We start from the raw sequence: 8,958 nt of genomic DNA on the forward strand, positions 1-8,958 counted from the left end.
TAACTATTATTTGGTCTTTGCTGGGTATGTTATAACATACTGTGATAAGGATACATTATATATGCATTAATCGTAAGAATATCGTTGGAGTCATTGGGAATCGCAGCATGCCGCTCGATTGTCAGGTTAAGCAACATTTATAACGGAGTCAGGACATGGGGATAGTGACCGGTGATATACCGCTTGAGATCGAAATTATCGTAGGAGGATTCATGAAAGTTTGAAATATGTTGACAACCTTCGGTACCTAGTAGTTTATGAGATATGAGAAAATTAGGAATGTATATATATTTTTTAAATATATTATAATTTTTTCATTGTTCACCTTAATTATTTTCAGTATTTGATTACTATCAATATTTAACAGTGATTTTATTATCAGTATTCACCAGAAATTAAATACTGGCCAAAAAATTACTGAATTACTGGTAACACTTAATCGTTGATAATTTTTCAATATTTCTTAATATGATATTTCTATAAGAGATGTGTAAAATTAACATAATAATTACTCTTTAACGGTTTAGTGAATCAACTTGAAATTTTTTTCAGTATATTATAGATAATTAAGGAAAAGTTACCTAAAGTTTTATCAAATTGGTACTATTTTTATATAGTTCACAACATCCTTAACCCCTTGAGTGTGGCGAAAATGAGACTTCCATGCCACTAGTGTGTGAACAAAAGTTCTTTCTTACATTTCCGCTACGATTTTAATATTAAAGTTTTCAAGATCGCTGAATTCGAATATGATGTCAGAATTTCAAAGTTCAAAATGGCGGATTCAATATGGTGGATCAAAATATAAAAATCCAATTATTTTTCCAATTTATTATCCGCCATATTGGAACTGCTACTTTAAATTTTGAGATTCAGATATCATATTTGTATTCAGCGATCTCGAAAAACCTTAGTATAATCATTTTTTTTAAATTCTAATTATTTTTCCAACTTGTAATCTGCCATGTTGGATCTACCATTTTGAATTTTGAGATTCTGATATTATATTCGTGTCAAATACCTTAAAAACTGTAAAATACTAAGCTTCATACAAATCGCAGAAGGATAAACGATTTTTTTAAAGATGTATATATGGGGTGTATATCAGTTGGACACGGGGCAATTGGACACAGTCCAATCACAAGTCGCTGTTCCAAGGGACCCTACAAATGTCTCTAATCACACGGTGCTGTGATTGGCTGTGTCCAAATGCACCGTGTCCAAGTGCACCGCTCCCGTATATATGCAGGGTGCGGCAAAAGTATTGAACCGGTAAAATATCTCGAAAAATATAAGTTTTACAGAAAATTGTTTTAGATAAAAGTTATGGGGCTTAGGAAGATCTATTTACTGATTTTAACAGTTTGACCTTGGCTGGCACCGCCAAGGTCAAATCAAGATCAACTTTGCTTTTTTCAATAGAAACATATATTTTTTAATCACGGAATTTTATTCTACGTAAAAAACAAAAACTTTTGTTTGAAAATATTTTTTATACGACCTTTGTTTTCTGAGATATTTACGGAAATATCTACAAAATTATTGGTTTCAATAATTTTTTATTCGAATTCTATCAACTTTAACGAAAAATAGTGAGAGATAAAAATTGTTTATTTTCTTTTTATAGAGCTTTGAGAATTTTTTCTAAATTTTTTAATTAACTTTTTTGTACTGCATTTTCTTACGTTTTTTAAAAATATTAAAAAGTTTTTAAAAAGTTCTGAAAAAATTCTTAGAGCTCTATAAGAAGAAAATAGATAATTTTTATCTCTTGTTATTTTTCGATAAAGTTGATAGAATTTGATTAATAAATTATTAAAACCAGTAATTTTATAAATATTTCCGTAAATGTCTCAGAAAATAGAGGTCGTATAAAAAATGTTTTCAAACAAAAGTTGTTTGTTTCTTTACGTAGAATAAAATTCCGTAATAAAAAATATATATTTCTATTGGGAGTGTGAATAAGTTCTCGCCGTTTTTTGTGAAAATAAATCCTTTATTTAAAAAAAATAATAAAAAAACAAGTCAATTAAAGTATTGCCCATCGCTGGAGACTACTTTTTCCCATCTTTCTGGCAGCATTTGAATTCCACGTCGAAAAAACGACACTTCTTTTGCGGCTATCCACGAATCGATCCATTTTTTCGTTTCTTCATACGAAGTGAAGTGCTGCTCAGCCAGGCCGTTAGTCATCGATCGAAATAAATAGTAATCAAAAGGCGCAATGTCTGGAGAGTACGGCGGGTGAGGTAAGACTTCCCATTTCCAGGTATGTTTTGACCGGTGACGCGACATGCGGCCGAGCATTATCATGCAGCAAAATCACCTTATCGTGTCTTTGTTCATATTGCGGCCGTTTTTCTTTCAATGCTCGGCTCAAACGCATCAATTGTCGTCGATAGAGATCTCCTGTGATGGTTTGGTTGGGTTGGAGCAGCTCGTAATACACTACCCCCAGCTGATCCCACCAAATGCAGAGCATGAGCTTGGAACCGTGGATATTCCGCTTTGGCGTTGATGCTACTGCTTCGCCGGGCTTAACCCACGATTTTTTACGCTTGGGATTACTGTAGTATATCCACTTTTCATCACCAGTCACAATACGATGTAAGAAACCTTTCCTTTTTTGTCGTTGAAGCAGCTGTTCACACGTGACAAGACGCCGTTCGACGTCTCTCGGCTTCAGTTCGTATGGCACCCAAGATCCTTCCTTTTGTATCATTCCTAATGCTGTCAGACGTTTCGAAACTGTTGTTCGATCAACTCCTAATGATTTTGCAACATCGGATTGCGTCTGACATGGATCTTCAGCAAGTAATGTTTCCAATTCTTCGTCTTGAAACTTTTTTGGTGCACCACTGCGTTCTCTATCTTGAACATCAAAATCACCATTTTTAAATCGGTTAAACCAATCTCTGCATGTTCTTTCCGACAGAGCATAATCACCATAAGTTTCTACTAGAATTCTGTGTGCTTCAGCTGCAGATTTCTTCTGAATAAAGTGGTGCAGTAAAATTCCCCGCAAAAACGGTTTATTTGGCACGAAATTTGACATGTTTTACGCTACGAAAAGAAAATGTTCTTTATAGGTTAATGGAAAGATTAACGCACTGATTTTAAACATAGGTTATAGAACTTCAATATAGATGCGTCATCATCTTGAATTATACACACAAAATTTTTATACCGCCATCTGATGGTGAAACGGAGAGAACTTATTCACACTCCCAATATTTAAAAAAGCAAAGTTGACCTCGACCTGACTTTGGCGGCGCAACCCAAGGTCAAACTATTAAAATCAATAAATAGATCTTCCTATAACTTAATAAGTAATAACTCTATAACTTTTATCTAGAACTTAATAAATAATGACTTCCTATAACTTAATAAATAATAACTCTGTAACTTTTATCTAGAACAATTTTCTGCAAAATTTTCTGTAACTTTTTTTTCAAGATATTTTACCAGTCCGATACTTTTGCCGCACTTTGTATGTACACTACACACACAATAGGTTCAAATATTTTAGGATTTTGTACTGTTTGAGCGAGTTCATATAAGACTTCATATTTCACGCTTAAAAAAAAGATTTATGACTGATTTCCAGTACTTAAATACCTTTAAATTGTAAACTTTTCAGGAGTTGTAAGATAGCGAGCATATCGATGCTCTTATCGTTATCTATGTTTTATGATTATTATTAATAATCATAATTATTATTAATAATATCACGATTACACGTAGCACATGAACGGATAACCGCAATTATAAACGCAAACAAAACGTTAAGCTGTTCAAGTGTCACAACTGCTTGACATCGTTGCACCCTTAGGAAAAATCACTTTAAGATTTTCAAATTAACTTAAAGTTGCTTAAAGTTAATTTGAACATCTTAAAGTAATTTTTCCTAAGGGCTGTTTCTGCGAGAAATCAACTGTTCTACGATCTTTGACTATCTAGAAACAAATGTGTTAGTCGAAAATTCTTAGTAACTCTCGATTAGGATATAGCTATCCAGATAGCCAAGTGTGATTGAGCATTTTGAGTAAATTAATGCACAGCACAGGTATTGTTAAATGTTTGCTGTATATTTGTTAACATGTAATGAACGTGTTAAATGCAACAACATTGCTTATACTTAGATGACGGAATTTCAAGAACAAATCGGCCAACGACACTAGCAACGTTGTCAGCATCATGAACTTTTTAACGGATTACAAATCTGCGTCAACGTATTGCCATTAATTTTCCGTTATTTATATTAAAATTCACGTAAGTTTATTGCGACACACATAACTATCTCATCTTGTTCCTAATTTAAATTAGTTTGTTTAAATTAATTCCTGTTTGTGTTATCGATAACAGAAAATTTACAGACAGTTGGCTATCTGAGTAGGAAATGGCTAGCCCTTATAGAAAAGTATCACTAGCTGTGATAAATTGATCAGTAATAAATAGTAATTTTATTACTCGTGCAAGTAATAAAATTATTGAACGACAGTAATTATCACTGGTCAAATTACCACTTGCAGTGGCGCCGTCTGCCATTGTACATACTTATACATTAAGTCAAACTGAACAAAAAAGTTCTTTACCATTTTGCAAATCACCACATAGGTTTTTAAATATTAAAGAACATTGTTACATATATAATTATATACCATAATGCACAAATTTTCTTTAATTAATATCTAAAAATCTATGTGGTCATTTACAAAAGAGTAAAGGACTTTTTTGTTCAGTTTGATTTAATATATAATTACCACTTATTAGTATTAAATTTTTACAACGGAGGTATATATGCAATCCTGTGTATAATGTTTATATAATATTCAAGTTTATAATACGGTGAAGATTATATATATCAAAGAAAATTGATTCTGTAAATATCTATTGACCAACGAACAGCGCGTGCGAGAATTGTACTTTTAATTGTGAGTCTTTTTCCATCCCTCCCTCCGTATATCGCACAATTAATTAACATAAACGTCACTTCCTTTAAGTTTAAATTTAAGATAAAATTTAAAAAGAAAATTTAAATAAAGGATAATAAATAACATTAATATTCAATACGCGCATGAATTATTCTTTGGAACAAATGAGCATATTTTTATGCAACATCCTGCGGATGGTAATAATACACAAATGCTTAATTACTTCCAGTTATTTAATTATCTTAATCGATGCAGCGCATAATTTGATCGAGAAACATTTTTTTCTAAAAGATTCTACAAAATAATTCTGAAAAATTATTGTACTGAGTTGCGTTATATCTTCATCAGAGATACATTTTCTTCTCTTAGTGTTATTAAAATATTATATTACTTACAAAGTGTTACTCAAATTGTTCGTCACTCTACTCTTGGTTCGATATTTCTGTTGTGTGCATTCTATTGTCTTTTTTTTCAATTTTTTTTCATATCGGCCGTTCACGACTATTATATCATTTCACGCGAATCGATAGCGGATCAGTCGGCTTCCTTATAGTTCTTCAGCTGATAAAGTCGTTAGAATAACGACTAGATTTCCTTGGCAATGGCATTTCTCGGATCGACAATGGACCCAGCAGCCTTGGCATTAACATTCTAGATCCTTCGGTTTGGTTTCCATCCGCCGCCGATGAGACTTCGTGACTATCAATCATGAGAGCTAAGCTGTTGTAAACCACCGAGTCATGCAGTGAAACGAAAAAAAGAATGGAAAAAGAAATCCTATCTTGGCCTTCGCATTGCTCCTTCCCCATGTTAATGATCGATATTGACATTTTTCTTACAAAGGGAGGTTCTAGAGGTGTTTCTTGCTGATTTCGATAAACTTTGGATATTATAGGGTAACTAAAAATATGAGTAACTAAAATAAACTAAAAATAAAAATAATACATAACTTTTTTATAAAAGTTTTCTCGCATATTTAGAGATGAAATCACTTCCTCGAGGCTAATTCCATATGTAATTCGCTATAAGCAAATATATTTGAGATGAAATAAGGAAAAGAAAATATTTTAAGTTAAAGTTTTATGATATTTAAGGCATTTTATAATTAGCATTTAGATCGTTTAAACCTGTTAAACATATTCTTGCTCCTCATTATTATTTTTACGAATTTAAAATTCTTGTAAGGCCCCAAAAGAGTTTTATGATCTTTAAATTTGTAAAAATGATAATGAAGGGTGAGAATACTTTGAACAGTTTTGAAAAATCTAAATGTGCAATATTCATGTAGTTATAAAATATTTTAAATATTACAAAACTTTTGTTCTAAAATATTTTTTTGTACATTTCACGGTTTCATATGTATATACTCATAATTTAAATGCATCGTTATAAAATACATAAAATATCATAAGACGTTTTCCTAAAATATTTACCTATTTATTTCACAAGTTTTAGAGATGTTGTTGCGATATTTACACATATATATATAATAAAATATATAGAACTAGAATTATGAAAGATTATATGATTGGTGATTGTAATTATAATTATCAAAGATATTGAGATATTGAGATATTGAGATTATAACTATATTAAGAGAAAGCATTTTTAAAGAATATATGTTTTTTATTTTTTATTATTCTACAATATATCCACAGCTTATCAAAATCAATTATTCAATCACAAACTTTTTTTTATTATAAATATATTTCAGCAAAAAGTATAATCCAGATAGTATAAATTACTAAAAAATATATTAAAGATGTTTAAAAGACGTCTGAAATAAATAGGATGTTTTTGGACGTTTTTAAGATATCTTCTAGTATTTGTGTTGTTTGGGAACTCTATCTTACATACATCAGATAAATATATTAATCGCTATTCTTTAATCGATTGAGCGCTCCGTTCTTCGTTTTACGTGCGAAGAATGCCAACGAGCACTTTTTCTGTTTCATATCAAAAGATCTCTAACAAGCGCTACCTTCTTTTGTCTTATGGTTTCCTGTTATTATGTAATTATGTAACTACTGGTTAGTTAGTGTCTGAATATAATTTCTCATAATACCGTTACATAGTATAATTTATTTTCCGAGGTCATTAGTACGCTAGGTTTACTACAATTGTAGTAACAAACTTTGGCACTTCACGACTCGTCTGATTCTTTAAACCTCCGGAAAAAAATTTATATATAATCATATAAAAATATGTGTGTGTGTGTATATGTGATTATATAAAAAAATATATACAGGGTATCCCATTTTTAATTTTACATCGAAATATCTCGAAATGTACAAAAAATATGGAAAAATATTTCAAACAAAAGTTAAATGGTTCGATGTAAGAAAGTACCATTGGTTTGACCTTGAGTAGCGCCGCCTAGCTCAGGTCGAGGTTAACTTTGCTTTTTAAAATAGAAACATATTTTTTTATTCCGGAATTTTATTCTACGTAAAGAAGCGAACAACTTTTGTTTAAAAACATTTTTTATACGACTTCTATTTTCTAAGATATTTACGGAAATATCTACAAAAAATTATTGGTTTCAATAATTTTTTATTCGAATTCTATCAACTTTACCAACCGAAAAATAGAAAGAAATAAAAATTATGTATTTTCTTTTCAAAAAACTCTGAAAATTTTTTCAGGATTTTTTAAAAACTTTTTAATACTTCAAGAAAATGCAAGAAAATACAGTATTAAAAAGTTACAGTACAAACAGGAGAACTTTATAACTATGGATGTTGTGTTTTGTTGTAGATGTCAATGATTGGCTGGGATTAACTCATGACTTTTTGCGTTTGAGATTGTCAAAATAGTAGTTCTCAATTTTTTTTCAAACTGTAGTTTTTAATTTTTTTGATAATGTTCCATCGTCTACTAAAATTTAAGAAAATTATATGTTACATAACTTTATAAGACGGGTCTTTCGTGATTTCTTTGAGATCCTTTTTATGGAAAATATAGTGCCATTTCGAAAATTTCAAATTATTATTCAAGAAATAAGAGTCTGTTAAAAGAAAAAGAATACCATAGATGCATCACTATCATTAGTAAAATAACAAAAAAAGTTTCGTTCACTAGAGTCAAAGAAAAAAATTTATTTTAATTGATATGTCATAAATGGTCTAATATCTCCACTTAGGAAGGAGGCAGAGGTCCAAAGATTTAGTAAACATTTTTTCTTACTAGATTGATCATTTTGGTTTTGAGAAAAATCCTAAGACCGATTTCACTATTTTACTCTGCTAGGATTTTTGATAACACAATGCGAGTCGCATTAACTTTAAATATTTATTCTCACTATAAGCGCGCGCTAACACTTCTAGAATCTGTTAACAAATGTTATCACAAAGTTTAAAATTAACACAAAGTTAAAAAAAGGATCATATAAATATAATCTAAAATGAAAATGAAAAGTCGGAAAGTTGGAAAGCCAACTGTTAAACTATTTTTACATAATTAGATAGTAAAAATTTAATTGAACGCTTGTCTCATATAAGAGCGATAGAAGTTTAATGTCTATTAGTAAAAGTTATATTAACGAAATTAAGAAAACATTCCTGCAAATATAATTTAAAAAGTTGTAATAAAAAGTCAGAAATTTTCAAAGCCAATTGTCAAGCCATCTTTATATAATTAGAAAATAAAATTTCAACTCATTCAACGTTCGCCTCATATAAGGATAACGGAAGGTTAAAAGAAGTATTGACAATATTGACCTTATTATGTTTTGTGTTTCTATTTTGCCTCAGATTCTCTATATTATCAAATTAGTAACTTTATGATTACTCCTTTGAATTTTTAACTAATTATTATATAATAGATAATTCAAATAATAAATTAGTTTGAAACAAATTTAAGGAAATCTAAAAAATCCGAGGAAATCCAAGAATGAAATTGTTAAATATAAACATAACCTTTGAAAAACTACTATTTTAAACGATAATATGTTTTTATCAAATAAGATTGTTTCTTCCAACAAGAGAGAGAGAGAGAGAGAGAGAGAGAGAGAGAGAGAGAGAGA

This window comes from Odontomachus brunneus, unplaced genomic scaffold, assembly GCF_010583005.1.
Source record: "Odontomachus brunneus isolate Ranch 3 - 2012 unplaced genomic scaffold, Obru_v1 Obru_scaffold_055, whole genome shotgun sequence".
Classification (NCBI taxonomy): Eukaryota; Metazoa; Arthropoda; class Insecta; order Hymenoptera; family Formicidae; genus Odontomachus; species Odontomachus brunneus.